The 19,882-nt window shown below is 36.0% G+C and overlaps 1 protein-coding gene across 6 annotated transcripts in view; it reads right to left on the reverse strand.

Moving 5' to 3' along the window:
• Window positions 1-19,882, reverse strand: part of Kek5 (leucine-rich repeat, immunoglobulin-like domain-containing kekkon 5 protein) — a 338,741-nt gene that overhangs the window by 245,243 nt on the left and 73,616 nt on the right. For 5 of the 6 annotated variants that reach the window (XM_074111636.1, XM_072005882.1, XM_074111634.1 and 2 more), the window contains one exon: window positions 2,648-2,715. The gene's annotated coding sequence lies outside the window, so the exon portion shown is untranslated. Of the gene's footprint in view, window positions 1-2,647; window positions 2,716-18,023; window positions 18,209-19,882 lie in introns of all 6 variants that reach the window. The other variant, XM_072005891.1, reaches the window with a different exon arrangement.

Raw genomic sequence — 19,882 nt, forward strand, 5'->3', positions numbered from 1 at the left:
GTACGTCTCTCGAACTGGATATTTAATTAATTTTGATAAGTGATTATCCTGACAACAAAGTTATAAAACAACCAATGTCTCTTTGATCTCTCATTTATTTCATTACATAAATGTGTATAAGTAACGGCATGTGATTATAATTTCGTTCGGATTAAAATATTGATATTATGATTTCGTTCCAGTCAGAATCTCGCATTTTTTATGATTATAACTAAAAAAAGACAGTAGTTATACAGGGTCATGGTTAACGAAGATGAACAAGTGTTTCGTTACGAGGTGGTCGTATACGCAGTATCGATAAAATCGTTAGAGGCTCGCGTGACGACCCTCTGTGACACCTATTATTCGCGTTTATTAGAACGAGCTTGTTCGAATGTGTATCATTGGCAAACATTCATTGTTACCGCCATAACCAATCCATAAGCTGAATTACTTTCGAATAAATCGACTGGGTGTCATTTTGCGTGTATAGCAGCACCATTTGTTGATATAAATCAAGTTATCAGGTAAAAACGTGAAAACTATGTTAAATATCCTGTGTCACGCACGCGATGCCACCTAAGATTAATTCGAAAATTTTACATTGCGCATAGGCTGACATTTTTATATTAAGTATAAAACGGAACGAATAACGTCGCGGCGTATTCGACGCGTTTCAACGTTATCGGAACAGAAATAAGCTTTACAGGCTGCGCGCTGTGTATCTTATGTTACCCATTACATATTCGCGACGAGATGCATTAATATCCTTAATTAAAAACGCTAAGCCGTGTCGGTTTTCGCGTGTCAACGGTGATAACGGGAAGACTAAAAGAAAACGTACTCTGTTATTAAAATTGAGACGACAATCTAAACGAATTTTTAAATGCATCCGCAATCGCTGCACGAATCTGGTGGCTAATCGTTTCAGTGTTAACGAGCAGGTTGCTTTAATATTTTACACATAGTTTGTAACGTGCGACTAGTGGGAAAATCACGAAATCCATTCGGCTTGTTACAGTACGACAAATTGGTATTTTAGAGAATGATTAGACGTTGCCAAATTTTAAGAAGCATTCGTTAAGCATTCGAATACTTTTTAACAGAATATTTAATTGGTAATTTCACTTGGTAATTTCAGTGTCATCATTTAGATTTTGTAAGAATAAAATCATCACTAGATTCATACGTATACAATTACGTCGAATTCGTAATCAAATATACTCGAACCAACATTTACCGTTTTAGAGGAATATTTGCACGCTAAAATTTACATCGGCGAAATTCTAATGCGTTGGGCAATTAATCCATTTTCAATCCGAAAATCTACACAGCATACTCGTGTGTAAGTATTGTAAATAAATCGTTTCCTTAAATGCATCTCATTGACGTAATTAAATCAGGTCGATATACAAGATTTCAAGATTATGACCTTTACTTCGAAATAATTTGGTAAAACGATACGAAATTTAAAAAATATACCTCTTATCGTATCTATTGTATAAAAATATACAAACTTATGCATTAACCTGATAATATAACGCGGTTAATTACACACATTAAGACCGAAATTAATCGTCTTTCTATTGCGATGGAAACGAGGACAAGCAACTAGACTATTTCGAAGTTTCTTTCATACAATATCAGTTCCGGAAGATAATATTGTACCCATCGAGTCGAATGTATTTCTATCGAAAATTGAATCCATCATTGTGCCGGAAATAGTATTGTGCACGCGGAAACAGCTTTCATCCCTCTCTCTGTACACTCGACGTTCCTATTTTACTTTTTCCCCTTCCCTTCTTTTTCCCTTATTTTTATTCCGTTAACATCTCTTTTTCCTCGTGACAAATCTTTACCGTCTCTTCATGAAAATACGATACGTATATATAAGCCTATAAGGTGTTCCTCGTGCTACGAACACGATGATCCGAATCTTGAATGTTTATAAATCAGTTTACCCTAGAGTTTCTGCGCGATTTTTCATCGGCCGTGCAAGAAATAACGATGGAAACGGTTAAAAACGAACGCCGGTCAGAGGTTTAGCGAGCGAAAATACCGAAACGGAGAGGGATAGGGAGAGAAAGAGAGAGGTAAAATACAAGCAACGGTACGGGAAACCAATATCATGCCAACAAAATCGATACCGGCTAAATAAATATTGTTTGAGAGGCCACCGAATTGACAGTGAGCCCCGACGACTGCACGAATGGAATATTTATTCCGCGGAACTAGGGAATGAAAGTCGCGTCGGGAAACCTACGGCAGACGCTTGTATTCTTATATGTAAAGTAAATTGTGTTATAGTTTATCAGGATCAACTAATAGTGGCGAAATTAGGCGACGTTCAATGCGAGGAATAAATTTTATGGCCAGTAGTGAGAACGAGGGTTAAAAAAAATATTGTTAAAAAAAGTTCTGATAATTATATCGCGGATTTTTATGCATTCGTGTAAAGTTCGAAAGTTGTATAAGTGCACAGAATGCATATAACACGCAAAATTACATAAAATATCCAGAGCAGAATACTCGTATAATTTCTAATAAATGAAAATACTGACGATCAAAGTGAAATGAAAAATTCCTTACGAATACTAATATGCAATGAAAAGATTTTTCAAGTGAATGTCACCGAAATTAAAATGACAAATTTGCTTAAATTACTCACCTTACGATGCATAACTTCGAAATGAATAAGCCCGAAAGCTATGATACTCCATCCTTCGTGAAAGACACCTGCAACAGAAAGAATAGCGTTAGCTATTCCGAGCTATATCGTTATATTCCGTGCGTTAGCTATACAGAATATAGTTGGGCGAAAATAGATTATCAATTGGCGCAAATTGTCACGAATTCCCGGTGTAATTACATGTTTCGTTTGAACTGGAACCAGGGGCTTTTTCTATCGTATTTCCGATAATTCGTAAGAAATCTCTCTCCTCTGCTTGTTTTTTTATTCAAACACCCGATACATCGGCTCGTTGACAGTTTTCGCCTGTTTGTTTTCCATTCTTTTTCTGTTGTAATCGACGGACATGGTTCGCAGTTAACTCGGTGTAGGATGATCAACTGCACGATATCTCGCGTGAATTCGTTTTTTGATCACAGGCGATTCAAAGGTCTGGAGCTTTTTGTATTTAGATCTATCGACTGCGCATTTTTGTGTCCCTGGATTTCGAGCCGGTTAGATTCGGCGACTCCGCAGCCGATAAATTTTTTGCGGATGGAAAATAGACCCGATATACAGGGTGTTTCGCGGGTCCATAATAGATTGTTTCATAAAGATGATTTAAGGCACGAAAGATAAATACAGAGGAATACCAAACGTTCTTCGATGCTGTATATATTCTTATAATATCGCGCAGCTGTAACATTTTATCCACGATAAACGTATATTTTAATCCATTATTGGAGATAACGTGCGAAAAATTCTTAAAAATTCTTCTTTCGATAAAAATTGTATCTAGATACAACTACCTCTGGGATGATTTGTTTAAAGAGAAAAAAATGATTTAATTTTTTACCAAGTTATGTTTTATTCATTTATTTATTAAGCTCAGTATAATTAAGCAAAGTAGAAAAAAATTAAAAAATTTTAACAGCACTAAAAAAGATCTGTACATTTTTCGTATATGTTCTCTGTTATACTTTTTATGTTCTCATATTTCTTTTATTCATTAAGAATACATTACATTTAATAAAATAATTCTAGGTTACTATAAAACATGTAAGATTAACAGGAAGAGAATTTTTAAAAAGGGCTATGACTACGATATTTAGAAATTAGAATTCCAGGGACACAATCACATAAATACAGCATATTGAATAGTCTCAATGTGAATGTTTCTGTGTATACATGTTTTAGAATAAGTCTTTTTAACTGTAAAAGGGAATTTTTAGAAAATATTATCACGCTCGTCATACTTGCTACGAAAAATTTTTATGAAATAGCTGTTACATTGAATATTCAAATAGGTTTTCTTAAACATTTCTTCCGAATATCTACAGGAAGAGAAATATTCAATTTAGCTATGAACCTAATTGATAAAATAAATTACGCTTGCAATATCGATTGAATGAAACGTTTTGTGTTTTAATATTTGCCCACTGTTATTGTTGCATTTGGTATCTAGAGTGGAAAGGATGGAGAAGTGAAGAATAATATAAACTGTTTCGCTATTGGACGATCCATCGTTTCGTAGTTTCGTCGGAACGTTTCGTGTACACGGAGAAAATATTCTTTGCGGACAGATGGAAGTATCTCCAGCAAACGGAGCAGTATTTTCTCCAGCATGAAACGCAACGAAAACTATGTTTTATCACATCCAGATTATTACGATGTGCCATTGCATGGATGGCCGAACGCTCCTCAATATGCGAGAACATTTTGAATGTCGACAACAGACTGGGGAAATAATCTTTGAAGAGACATCTTTATTTCACCGTTATAAACACTTTGAAAAAAGCTACTGCGACTTTTGTGATATAAATAATCTTGCTTCTTTTTATCAAGATACGAAGCTGACTTCGAGTTTTCTTAAGGAGATGTATAACAGTTCATTGTCAAAGTTTGTGTGAATAACAATTAAGTCTAGTTTAGTTTAGTCAAGTCACCTAAATTCGAGCAAACTGAAACGACGTTGCTAGTGTGAACTTGTGATTTAGATGGCTTGAAATATCCTTGCAAGTTACGACCCTCATGAATTCAAATAACTTGGCTATTTTCAACTATGCTTCGTGGTATAATTAAAAAATCATTAATTATCGAGATGCAGTTCGATTAATTTTTAATGTAAATAAATTAGCTGAAAAATTGATAACTGATTAATTATTAGCAAATGAACGATGAAAAAGAGAAAAGGAGAAATTAATTTACAGTAGAATAACTATGAAAGTATAATATCCGTAATTGGTCGATGAAATTTTCTGCACTTTATTGATGCGTAGAGAAAGTATTGACCGAATAAGCTTTTGCCTTATTATGATTCCCGTAGCGAAATAGTGATCGATCAGGAATTAATTTCTATGCTCGAAGAATACTAATTCGAGGCCAATTTTCTCTGTACTTTGTCTTCTTTAGCTATAGAAGGATGCCTTCTAACGATCATGAATAGAAAGACTTCTGTCGTTTAAGAGTAGAAGAAAAATTTCAAACTAAGATACTTAAACGATAAATCATATAATGAATAGAATCGATCAAACGTTTTAACGTTATTAGTTAAGATCTTGTCACGTATGATGGATTATTATTAAAATGCGCGTATTATTTAAAAATCAGATTTAATTGGCCCGAATTAAAATATTCGTCGTGTCTAAATATTCATCTTTATTTAATAGCATTTCGATATCGCAGTCAATGTTAATATTTTAATAATCCCCGTTTTAAATTTAATTAATGTACCTGGATAATCGTAATTAAAGCTTTAATGCAATTTAATGTCAGTTATTAATGATGTTGCTATTAACAAAGATCTTCCTCGCGTTATATAAATTATTTTCATATACAGCCATATTCGTTGTACAAATAAGACTTGTTACGATTTATAACGCAAGCATTGTTTAATTGTTATATTATGTTCATTTTTGAGTTGTAGATAATGTTTTACGAATTATTTCAATATGCATCAACATGCATGAAATTTAAATTAAAGGATTCATGTAATGTTTGCAACTAATCAATTATTCATCCAAATTATATTATACGGAATTATATAAAATAATTCATAATGATATCATTATACAACTATTAGTCTACTATGTAACGTATCAATTGAATAGCTTGTACACTTTTTGCAGTTCACATGTATTATGCAAGTTAAGTAAGGATCCCTAGCTATTATGCAAATTCATATTCTTACGAAGATAATAAAACCTAGATAGATTGTTTTACTTATTAAATATTATAGAGGTCGCTATACTCTGAATATTGTATACATTTTTGTAAATTATTTGCATTCTGCGCATTTTTGCATTTCCGATTTTCTCATAAATACATAAATCTCTGTAGTCTAATTATAAACAATAATGTACGTCGTCACATCCGACATTAACCATACATTCGATCAATTACAATTAAAAAAAAAAAAACAATGAAATTAAAAAGAGGCAGATTTTCGGTCGAAAACAGTCGCAATAATCCTCAGTACGATACGCATTAACAATTCTCGTGGCCGTGGTGCACTACTGGTACACGCACGCGTGACAGACACGGTTAATCGTGGTGGTCGTGGATCGTCAGCGGAAACGGCTCGCACACGGACGACAGACGATTTATATTCCAATTCAACGGGCGCTGAAAAATTTCGGCACGAGTTATGTTCACAATCACGACACCGGAGTTATATGTCTTGAACATTATAGAGGGCAAAGGGAGCGAGGACTTCCACGGCGCTCTTCGTAGAGACTTATAGAAGAGCCATGGAAGATGGGCAGCTTGCCAAAAGGCTGTAACACTGATCCGAAACCAAAAAAGAGTCATGTATCATCGGTGACTCGATTGTAATACGTAAGTAGCTCTCTCCGATCGGTTGATCTTCGACGGCACGTTCGATTCTGTCGCGTGTATCATTGTTCGTTATGGAATTCGGAAATCGCTGCTGGAAATCGATGTTGTATTGTACTTTTGCTACGTGGTAGTAGGAATATGTATTGCGTTGGATGTAGCTACTTTGGGGGATTTTTGAAAGACGTTTTTGAGGCTAGAGCGAGTTAGAAGAATGTTTGAAAAGTGAAGATTTTAAAGGAAACGTGTGTGGGTAAGTAGTGTTATCCAGTGTTGGGAGAAGCTGATAATGAATAAAAATAAAAAATGATATTTTATTCGCCATTAGCGAATAAATATGCGATCGAGCAAATATTTATCTGAACATGAATTTATTTGAATAAGAAATTATTTGTATAATGATTTATCCGAATAAAAATTTGATCGAATAAATTTTATTCGGATAAAATTATATATTATGTACAGATATTTATGCTACATCAAGATGAACATAGTATTGAACGTGAGATATATTTTCAAGCTACATTGTCCACTTGTAATACTGACTTTTATAACCAATTTTTCTCAAATGCCAGATTAAAAAGTTTATTGTTCTTTCGTAAATTGTTCATTTGACATTTATTTATTTCATATAAATTAATAGTAAAAATCCTACAGTATCTAGTATTTGTGTATACTTATAACGCAAAAAATTAAGTGGAAACAAACAATTATTCGTATTAGTATTCCAATAATTCTGCAATTATTATTCGAATAAATATAGGAAATACTTTGTTATGGATAACATGTAATTATTCTACAGATAAATTATTCGATTGATATGAATTTATTCCGATAATTATCTTAGATAAATATTTATTCGAGACAATTCGAATAATGCCTAACTTTGGTGTCACCTATCCTTCATTTAATTCGTTTGTCAGATAAATTCTTCCGTCAGATTAAAAGCTTCTCCCTTCGGTACATTCAATATCTACATTTTTTTCACTTTATAGATCAATATATATTTTATACAGTCTCAGATAGAAGATAGGAAGTGTAATTAAAAGGCACGAGAAATAGGATTTAATGTATGGAAAAAAGAAACGGAATACGTACATATTTCCGCTTCCCATTCCCTTGCGAGAGAAAAGAAAGGAACGAAAGTAACAATGTATCAAAGGAGACAAACTTAAATCTTATTTTTACAAAGAAGTTGTAGATCATTAAATTATAATATAAACTCCTTCTATATTCTTAGTCAGTAACATATAGTGTGTAAAACCCAACAAGCTTCTCAAATCGTTCTCGTTCAAAATTGCCCAGCGAGACAGCGAGAAGTTAAAGCTGACGTCTCGAGTTATCAAACTCCTTTGTGCAACATGCTCCAGCGAACCAAAAACAAAAATCAATAGTGTAAAAACTTAATACTTCTCTTTAATACTACAAGAAGTTTCCCGTTTTCCGAACATTTGCGGACATCACGAACCACATCTGCTAAAATTATGTTAGTTTCACAAGCAGCGGCATGAAGACGCGTTCGAACCGAGGCAACGACAAACTGAAACGAAACGAAGAACAACAAAGGAGCAAAGAAAAGAAGAAAAAAGAAAAAGAAATGATGAGGAAAAAGAAACGGAAGAAACGAGTTTCCGTTATCGATCGATGCAACAGCAGGCCTGCATGAGAGAGAGGAATGGGACGTGAAGTTTCTGCAGTTAGCTCGCGTAAATTATGCTGGATGTAAATGAAGGAAAAAGCGAAGGGTATCGCCAGGGCGAAGAACCGCCTAACCAGAAGCTATAATTTCCGCTTAAGAAGACTCATGGCTCCATGTGCGTGCAAAAATCTTCCATCTATCGGAGTTAAAGGCGTATTTACACTTCTACGTTTCAGACGTGCGTCATAGATGATTTATTCACGGTGAACGTCAAAAGTGAAAACTGTATTCAGGCCTCAGTTCAATATTGAAATTCGTTTCATAAGTTTTCAAACTATGGACGATTGAAATTGTTGACACGATTAATTAGTCGATAGAACTGTGTGATATCCGAACGGTTGTTTCCTTGTTGTCAAACTTGTTAAGTTTAGACTTTTCGCTGTTGCTTTACTATGAATGAAGCATTCGTTCCATTCATCAAGAATATCGACTGTTCAGTCTGAATTAAATGCAGATGAAAATAATCTTTGCATCTATCACTGTTGTTTTCACTTCCTGTTTTAAAGATGTAGAGTCTATACTTGTCTTTAGAATTATTCGAGGAAGAAGGGTCAGGTGGTAGCTAGCCGGTTTGATGTGGACTCGGGGTTAAAGGAAAGAGATCGACATGGCTGAGACGAAATAAGAAACGTCGATAGAACGGGAGTGTGAAGGCATGATAGAGGGGCGAAATAGAATAAAAGATGAACGAGTGTGCAAATTTGAAGGCGATCGCCGGCGTCAGGTGCTCCATGGATATATACAATTCTCATGAACGAGGCTGGTTTGAATTCTACAGCGGTAGAGAAGCAGTAGCACAGCAGTTGCAGCCAGCATTGCTGGAGAAAGAGAGATACGGGGCCTCGGTTGGCTAGGTTGCAGCTGTGGCTGCTCCAACTGTCGAGTGGATCAACCGTTCTCCTGGTGTAATAACGAGCAGAGGGAGGAAACGCGAAACCGGGTCACGATGCCCTCAGAAATTAAACGTAACGACCGCTGTAAAGGCGTAAGACGCGAATGATTACACGCTGGAATTAATTCACGTCGAAGAATCGACGTGCTTGATAAGAACGTGTCGAGGAAGTTTCATCGATGAATACCTTGTAACGAACTCGCTTACAGTTTTAGCTTAGCGGTAAGAAGGAGTTGCCTATGGCTGCTTTAAAGTACCCTTGCTAGGGTGGTTGCTTCTAATCCTGGCAAAGGGTGTTTCCTTCTTTCCTTCCTTTATCTTGCTTTTTTGGAGGAGAGTGGGATTTACAAACGAGACGATTCTTTTGGTCATTATTCAAGAAGAAGATTTCTTGCGTGAGTTTTTTGATGTATATAAATATAATAAATATTAAAAATATTAATGTATATAATATAAAAGTATTGTGATAATATTAGAGGTTGCTTGGTTTTTTATGATTATTTATTCGGTTGCTAGCTTAAAAATGTCTCTTGGTATAAAAAATAGTAAGAGATGAGTTTGAATCTTGAGAGATTGAAATAAATGTAATATAATTCACTAATTACTTGATTTTACGAGAGTACATTGCGTAGAAGTAGAATGTTTAAAATATACATGGACGACGCTGGAAAACTTTCCAGGAATAAGCTGAGTGACAAACTTAATTATCTTATACCATGGCACGTTTTAAATTATTTATAATGTGTTTAAATTATGAAGAACTTCCAGGAACCGTCTTCCTGCGACATTGGTAGAAAGAAATCCGAAGCTCAGTCAAAACTCATCAACCAAAACTTGAACATTGATTAATGCAAAGTCGGGAACGAAGAAAGAAATAGCGTCTCCGCTGGTAAACCCGTTAAAGTGTAAGAACTCGCATATAACGGCGGACAGAGGCAAAAAGAGAACCCGTTTAAGCGGTGTTCTCTTAGTAGATAAAGAACGGGCCGGATCCCGGAAGTTTGAGAAAAGTTTCCCGGTTACAGATTTGTAATATTGTTTTCAAATTGAAAATTAAATCCTAATTTTTCTTCCTCTGGAATTAACTTATTTTCCATGCCGCGACTCGCTTCCCCGAAGCGGTGGAAACGAACGAAAGAAACAATTTCACAGAAACGGGAACTTTTCCTAGTTCGCTTTTCCCTCTTTCACTTTTAATTTTTTCCGCTCGAATTTCAACGGGCCAACGAAAGTGCTTCAATTTTTGTTTTCCAAACTTCTCGTTTCGTAGCCCAGCGAACAAAGCCCGGCTAATATCTGAAACGCAATCCGTAGAAAGGGAAAACGACCTCGGTTATCGTAACTTCGACAAAAAAAAGTCGACCTTCCTTTATCTTCTTTTTACCCAGGATTTTTCTTCTTCTCTTTTTTCACTTTTTTCTCGTTTTTTTTTTTTTTTTTTTTTTTTTTGAAATTTGCAACGAACGTGAGCGTTTGTGTAACCAGATGCAAGTAGTCGCGTAATCTTTGACGATATCACGAAATTCCGGCACGAGTTTCGAAGTTATCTCGGGTACGTACTGACGTTCGGCGACGCTATCACGTTTACCACCACTGAATGCTAATCTAATTCGTGAATATTCGTGAATAAGGAAAAGCGTTGCCGTAAATGCGGCATACTTAGGAGTTACGACATGACGCGATTGTGCAACTCGCTCGTGATGGATTTACCGGGAACGACGAACCGCACAGAGTGGTCGTTGTGAGCAAAGTAGAATCGTCGGACAAAGGTAGCTTTGTTAGAACCTAGGGATAACCTAGATTTATTCAATTGCTTCGATTCGAAATTCAATGACAACACTGCTTTCATTCAGACTTGGAAACCAAGTGGAGATAAACGACGATACAGTGAAGTGGAGATACTAAACAGTGCCTTGATATATGGCCATGTCGCTTTGCTTTTGATTATTAAACTTTATAGAAATTATTTTGTCGCGCGTTGTTACAAATGTGTTTTTAAAACTATCAGTTGGGTGAAAAATTTTAACGATGATTTTCTTACGAGTATTATTCTCTTTAAAATTAAAACATAGAGCTATTTTCTAACGAAACTGAAACTTCATCTTGTTCTATGACCATTATTCTTCTCGCTGATAGTCATAATATCTGAAGACAGTTTTTCGCATCTCTTAAACAATTAACATTTTTAAACTGAGTGTTACTCTTAAATGAAATGAGAAAAGAAATAGCATAAACCCTGATTATTCCGCAACAGCGTACAAACATCATAATTGAACGAGTTATCAAGCACTGAAACAAAACTCGAGTGTCGTACTTGTTCCAGCGGTAGTAAGACGATGATCGGTGATTTCATTTAGATTCACCGAAGAATCGTTTCCACGGTTCCATAACATTAGCATAGAAACAACCGGACCGCTTTAGCACACTATCCAAGTCTTCTTGCGCGACAACTTTCGCGGAAGTTTCGCCGCGATGTCATTTCAGTCCCTCTTTCTCCAAGATTCCACGATCGTTCCAAAGGATACGTTAATGGGAAGACATTACCAGCCACTATAAGAAGTTTCTCCGTGTCTTTATACTTACACCCGTTCTTTTTTTTTTCTTCTTCTACTGTTTTTACAGCAAACGTTGTATGTCACGGGTAAATAGACGGAGAGTGTGCCAGTAATAAAAAGTAGATATAACTACTGTCCCATCGTAATTCGTAGGGCAATAGAAGCCGCGTGAGCTAACTCTCGTTAACTCACCCTAATCGCTGTGGTTTATAGGAGAGAACCATTTATTATTACGTCTTAACGCCTTCGATGAGCTATAACAACGTCTTCGTAAGTGTAACATGATTTTCCAGGGTGATGGATTCGATGGAGCAATAGTTATGGAGTATGGGAGGCGAGTTGAGAAACAATAATGTATTGTAGTAATATCGTATATGGTGTGATAGAACTTGGGGCGAGATGAATGAAAGAGGATGCTTTTTATGGACAATTGACTATATATATATAAAATTGTATATTATATTGTATTATATTATATATTATATAATGTTATGATAATATATAAGGAGATTTCAATTCGAATATCGTAGGATTCAGAATAATATGTTTCCAAAATCTTTGTGTCCTACAATCCAAAGATTACAAAATAGTTTCATTAAATAATAGTTAACTTTGTTAAAATGAATTCTATAATTAAATTCTAACATTCTAACTACAGGACATAAAACTTTCCTGTGGCACGCGTTCAAATACTCACTAATTAACGTGGAACTATTTGTACTATCAAACTTTCAAATAATTTTGCGCATACCATAAACAGAACAACATATCCTTAACTTCCACTCTCGTGCAATATCATCCTGCAACAAAATAGCATTCCAAAAGAAACCAGTGTCGCAAATAGCTTACGGATATTTATGCGATTATTCCTTATCCACTAATTCTTCTCGCAACTTGGTCAGCGATTTCGAGAAGCCACGCCGGAAGTTGCAACGGTGGACTCGCGCGGGACGAACAAGTTCGGCGAGGTTTCGTGATAAAAAGTTTCGATTTCCGAGGCAGCGCGAGCTTTCTCATCGTCGAGCGGAATTTACGGAGCGGAACGAGTATCGACAAGTAGAGGCTGGTATCAGAGCATAACTGAATTTCCGTATAAGCATAGAGAAAAGAAGCAAACGAGAGAAGGGCTGCGGATTTCGGCCGCGGTCAGAACATGAAGAGTAGCGAGCGCCGTGATACAAGATGAAAGTAATTAAATAAAGGCTGCCGATAGTATACTAGCGAAAGGGACAAAGGCACGTGAAAAAGTAAAAAAGGAACTTTCGCTCTTGAAATGCTTAATCGCAAAAAACCTTCAAATTTCCGACGTATTTTAAGTGTAGTGTATCGATAAAAGTTATTTTACTTGGCGCGGGATAAAGTGGAATATTTATCTCGTGATTATTTATGATAAAGTTATTCAAATAATTTATTATTGAAATAATTTTCTCGTCCTTCTTTCTTTCTCTTGCTGTATCTAAAGAAAATACGCGATATATTCTCTCAATCTCTGTTATTATACTATAGATTAATGGTGTCTCCTAATATACAAAAGTTGGTTATCCTATGCAAAAATTCAAAATTGAAGTTTAAGTTGTTGAAGTTCCTATGGCTCAAAAAATTCTACCTTATTACAATTTGTTCTTACAAGAAAAAATTGTTGCTGTAAAGATGATACATTGCGTACTAAAAAATGTTGGCTAGAAACACCCTGTTACAGGAGGGAAATAAACTAATATCGCGTGGGGTTGGCCGCAGGAATTATTCCGCGGCCAAGTTTTCATATTAGCGTTACAAAACGCGAGCAATTCGCAACAGAAGTCACGGCAGGCTGTGCTCGCGCGTTTGTTTCGCCGACGAGTGCTTTTACGAGAGCTCTGCGCGGATTCGCACACAGACCTTGCTAAAAGTCGCCACGAAAGATCGTTCCTCCGACTATTCGCCAACAAACTTCGTCTTTCGTCATCCCGCTTCTGCTTTAACCTTATTTTCCAACGCGAAACCATGCTATTAAAGCGTGCCACCCTTCGAATAATCGACCCCCACTTTTACGTTTTCAAGGAGGATTGAAGCAAGGAGGAAGAAGAATAATATCGTGGATGTAAAATCTTGTCACGATGCATTTCGAGTAGACGGGAATTTATGGCATTGATATAACTTGGTTTGATTTAGTTAAATCTAATTTTGTTTGTAACAATTGTAATAATTTGTAATACTTCTGCTTGCCAATATTTTGGGAAGGAAGAGGTGCGTAGATTGAGAATTTCTGAATGATTAATTGACTTCACACGTTGAAATGAACGTTATAGCACAGAGTATTTGTTATGTAGAATAACAAATAGAAAGTTTCTCAATCCCTATTTATACTCAGATATTATATCTTCAATTTTTAATTTCTATATACGAAGAAATTACAAATTAATTAATATGTTCGTTACGCGCTAAAAAATATTTGTATGAAAATCGTGGAAACAAAAAGACCAGACGTCTAAAAGTTTCGGACAGAAATCCTCTGCTTCCTAAAATCTAGCAACTTGAAAAGTAAAATTCAACAACTCCAAACGTTCAATATTCAAAGAAGCTTTCACAAACAAATTGACACGGTAACAGGCAATAAATATTTCAATATACTTTCATACTTATCCTCCCCTACAACTTAAGCCCAATTTTATTCAAACAACATTCCCCCAGAGTCGTAACCTCCCTCTTTAAAAGAAATTCCCTAAGCTTCCTAAATAACTGAATTGATAAAGTAGCTACCGCGTAACAAACGACGCACCCTATCTCTTTTTCCTCTTTTTAACCTGCTTTATCCACGCAATCTCATTTGCTCGGTATGAAAATACTCGCGACGTTCCTTATACTATGGATACATACGTATATTGCGAATATATCGAGGCCAGTAACCTGTCACAACCCATTCCGTTCGTTTCACGCGCAATTAACTTTCCATCGTGTCAGTCGTGGTGAATCGGCTGCTTTTCAGCCCTCCGATGCTCAACTCGAAAACGAACGGAAGGGGTTGATGCGTAAACACTGATGCGTTACATCGCGCAGGTCGCGCAGCCACACAATTTTTCATTTCACCCGATTCTATCACGCGTCAAGTAGAACGAGAAATATTCCCGCGACTTTGCGTTATTGCACAAGCAAAATTCAATGGCGGTCGTATATCGTCGGCTGACAGGTCGTTGCTCGTCCCATCATGCTAAATGCGCCATTTTAAGGAGGCATCTCTGACACGGCCAATTTTGTTCCGTATAATAAATCACTTTGACATCTGTTAATAATGAAAATAAATAAATACCGACAATCAAAAATGCAAAGTCGTGAACGTTTAAAAAGATATGGAGTAAAGTAAGAATATAGATGGTGAAATATTTAGAAATAGGCAGGCTAGAATGTCTTGGCATTATACGCTCGAAGTATAAAAAGTCACGGCCAAATGATGTTGCAATGTCAGTCAGGAATGTATCCATTGATTTTCAAGCGAATTTTTCCCAAAAACGAAGCCTTCGATTTTATGCAATAACAATTTTATCGCTTCTAACTTCCGGCTTACTTTAACCCGTAGAAATTATCAGTAAAAGGTCGGTGCTAAAAATTTTCTAAAAATAATTTACAGACAAAAAAGTAAACTGAAAGTAACCGTGGTAATCTCTCGGAAAACGTTTCACGACCATCGTCGTATTTAAAGGGACACCGTCGAAGCTCACTGAAACACGAAATAAAAAGAAAGAATTCTTCATCGAATCGATGAAAACGAACGGAGTATTTTGGCTTTCTTCGCGGCGCGTCTTAGTTGTAACAAATGAACGCGCTGGCTGAAGGATCGATGCCGCAATTTCAATAAAGCTCGAACGAAGAACGCTTTAAATCCTGGAAAAAGTACTAACGACCGGGAACCGTTCCAGCAAGATTGCGTTTCAGAGGTGAATCGATGCGATCCTTGACAGTTCCACTCGCGAGTGTAGATACGCGCGGTAAATGAGATCCATCAGGTGTAACGTTCGAGCGTAAAACTCTCTCTCACACGTGTCGCGTTCACGACGGCTGAGATAAGACTCCTCCTCGAGATCGTCGCGTGCTCCAGTCCGTCTGTTTCCTTGGGTAATGGCTGACGAGACACTAAACGTGTTCTAAAGTGAACAAACGAGTGAGGTGTGAACTGGATCGGCTTGGTTGCTTTCTTCGAACGGATTTCTTCAAGTTCTTTGTATCAGGAGATAGAGGATTTTGTTTGTTACAAAAATACTGACTTCGTCTTACGAACCGTTGAATCACCGACATCTAGTGAATGCTACTACTACAGTGATATGTTTACTAATATTTCTGTATTTTTTATATAATTTTTTGTTGACGCATTTGACCCTAGTAGACGTAGAATTTTTTAATGTGTTGTTGTTTCTTTAGATATCTAATTGAAAAAAAGAAAGTGAAAGATCGCTTAATTTTCTTAAGCATATAATTTAAATTAAATTACAAACAATTAAGAATACAATTATAATAATTGTAAAAAAATAAGCGATTATGTAGAAACGAAATCCTCGAAAATTGAAAGCGGAAGATAATCGAAATAACCCTTTGTAATCCTAGACAGAGACGTACGAAGCATACCGGGAAGCAACGAAGTACCGTGTTATAAATTGCAATCTGAAATACTAAATTATCCTCATTCTGTGAAGACGCTTCATTTTGACAATTCCATTATCGACGTGTGCTATAAGTAAAGTCGGGTTGAAACTCTAATCAGTGGACTCGATTAAAGGAGAAAACGTGAGAAGCAGTTTTTTACGTGATTCGATCAATCCTGCAAATAACGGAGACCGAAATTAGGTGAGATATTACTTTCCCTTCAAACGAATCACTTCCGTTCCCCTTACGTTGTCGTTTTTATATCCCGATAAATGAACAGAAACAGATCACCTCGTCTACCAACGTTCTGGTATATAGCAACATTTTTGTCCACAGTATCGACGAATTGTTCTAAAACTATGCACATGTATGTATTTAGTATCGACGAATAAAATTCAGCGGTTGAGGAAAGTGAAGGTAATCTTTTTCCGGTGCACACGTTCGATCGGAGATGCATTACTTATGGCACATTTAACTCGTCGAATAGCTACACCACCTTCCTTATTGAAGTTTTATTCCGGATAATCGGTATCCGTAGGGATCGACCTTTTCTCTCATAAATTTCATCGCCTTTCGATTTCGTTAAGCGAAATCCATTGTTTTTCCGATAATATTCCGATGATAGATATTTGTAAAGAAGCTTTATTTGTGAAGGAAATTAGTTTATACGAACGCTATTTCTGTCATTCTATAATTTTATATACAGCGGCTCATGCAAGCGTATTGAACAAATTATACATTTTATTTGTAAATTGAAATTTTCATGAATATAATTATATCGACGAAATTCAGAACGAATCTGAAAATGTATATAGAAACTACAATCGTGCATAGTTCAATATTTCGGTAAATATAGAATATTTCACAATTTATCGCAAATGTAGGATATTAAACATTGAGTAATTTCGAAATGACGAATAATTGTTGAACCGTTGAGAACTTCTAATTTCGATTCATTTCATATAATGCGCTACCGTAGAATTTTCAATATCTTAATGAAATGAACGCGAGACATTTGACAAAGAGAATGGAGACAAGAGTTCGCAAATAATATTTCCAGATGTTCTAAATATAACTGTCGCACACAGCTGCACTGTAATGAACAATTTGCTCCTTAATCGTTACTATCATCAGTTTATTCGCTAATCCATGGTTGCTGGCCATTGTTATCGTAGCGTGCCCATTAACATATACTACATACCAAGAGGAACGATATAAACGATTAGTATAAGTTCATAATAGATGGAAAATTGGACTCTACCTATTGGATCTACCTATAATACAGGCTTAAATTTAAACTTTATTTAATTAAACGTTAATTTAATGAGAGCTCTGTTTCTCATATTTCTTTCACGGTCTTCAATTATAAACAAACTTCGTACGTAGCTACCAAACCAGTCACGATTTCTTTAACTGTATAATTAAATTCTGAACTTGGACATCGTTGAACCTTCATTTAATCATCTGATTTGTAAGCATTTGAAGATTACCTTATTCAACGAAACAAACAAGAGAAAATATTAGCCTCGGTCGATCAGAGATCCCGTTCAGCGAACGTCTCATGCAGGCGTAGGTAATTTATTCCGCCTTGGGACAAAACATTGTCGACTTAACAATCCAGTGTGGCACGTTGAATTAATCGCCGCGTCAAACGCATTTCACATTTAAACACGTAATCGCTATTAACCGTGATTTCACGTTTTTAATAATTAACGTTTGTCGCAGTAGGATGTTCGCAAGCTAATCGATGTAGCATCGAGTTTTTAAAAAATCAAAACAAACTTGTCCTCGGAGGAAATCTTTCTCGAAGATAAATCAACCGTTGTTTTAAGAGGGCGAGAACATTATTTAAGATTTTATTCACAGATGCTCATTGAAATCTTTCTACCCATTCTCTTACTGCCATCGTGCCGCCACTACCGCCTCCTTCTTTTGCCAAGATGTTTTTGTTACGTTTACTTCTGACACTGGAAAGGAGGATAAATTATAACGCAAGAAAAATTAATTATACCGTGTTACGTTTTAACTGACGTCCGCTAATGTTTGATTGCAACGGACCGATGATCGTATATATGTAGATGACAAAGAGAAACTATGTGGCTTTAATTATTTCGAAGCGTGTTTACAGCTCTTCTGTGCCCTTCCATTTGAAATATCGTATAATGTTGCGTCTTCTTTGAAGAAAGATAGATATTACATACGTATAAGAAACGTTGGTCAAGGCTAAAAAGTAGACAATTTTCTATAAATTTGGAATAAGTGGAATGAAACAAAAACACTGCTGTTTGTTATTGCTCAGTTCGTACGTGCGAAAAATGAAACAGATTACACGAACAATATGTCGAGGGGAGTCGCTTTCAACTAAATCTCTCAGTTATATTCCCATGACCTTTGCATTAAAATTCTTTTTATCAAAGGGCGAGTAATCTAAAAAGGATTTTCTATTTTGCCAGATTCTATGTGTATCTTCCATCCTTGACCCCAGATTTTTATACTGAACACAGCAATTTTTATGCTGTCTAAAAGCTTACGACATGCATGAGTACAAAGGTGGGAGAATATTGTAAAGAAATAAAAAAGTTTACAAATACACAACAGAACAACGTTCTGTCACTCTACAATGTTTTCACTCTAACTAGAATTTAACCCAATTATTTCGAGGTCATTTAAACTTGAATTCAAGGTCGCGCCAAAGACATTTTCACTTAAAAAAAAGAAAAAAAAAGGAAAAGAAATTCTATTAATCCTATTAATTCACAAATTAAAAAACTTTATCAATATAAAGGTTAACAAGATGTTTAGTGTTAAATAATTACATTAACATAGGAGGATTTTAAATAAAAGACATCGAAAAATAATATCCCATCATAAAGTACTTCACATAGAATCAAATTTACATCGCAGAAAAAACACGCAACAAAATTCAAAAGATCCTTGGACATATATGTTGGTCGAAAAAATAATTGTCCTGGGGCGGTGCAAAGGGACAAAATTTCCAGTTCGATGGAGACTTCTTCGCAAAAAAACCATGTCTTGTATCAGTTCTTGACACACGTGGCATAAATTCGTCAGCACGGAAATACAGCCACAATGCGAGGCAACAACAAAGTATCGGGAACTCAGAACGTTCGAATATGTGAAATTTTCATCGAACTCCGTGACTGGAACGTCGGGGTGCAGAGATCGAACGAACCATTCAACGAACAATTCGTTTCTCACTTGCAACGCACCGACCTCCGCTTTCGCGCAATAGACTATTTCGCGACGAATCTATGCAACGCTCGAACAACTTCGAATTTTATCGGCGCATCCTAGGTAGGTGTGCGTGAGTATACGAAACAGGGAGCATAGATATATGTAGTTCGAAGAGAATTAAAAGAGAATGATATAAGAAGAATGTTGATGGAAAAAAAGTCATTCAAAACGCCTTCAGCAAAATGAATTTCACGTGGAAATACACCGCAGTCTCTGACGCGGCCACCGATCCTTCTTATATTTGCTCATGTTTACACTCGCCGAAGCAACAATCCGATATTACCTCGTCGAATGCCAACCTGGATTGTACGTTATTAAATAAGCGTTTCAAGAATGATTTCGTTGCGAAACATTTTTTGTTTCTTTTTTTTTTTTGTGATGAATCG

The sequence above is a fragment of the Bombus fervidus genome, chromosome 1 (assembly GCF_041682495.2).
Source record: "Bombus fervidus isolate BK054 chromosome 1, iyBomFerv1, whole genome shotgun sequence".
NCBI lineage: Eukaryota > Metazoa > Arthropoda > Insecta > Hymenoptera > Apidae > Bombus > Bombus fervidus.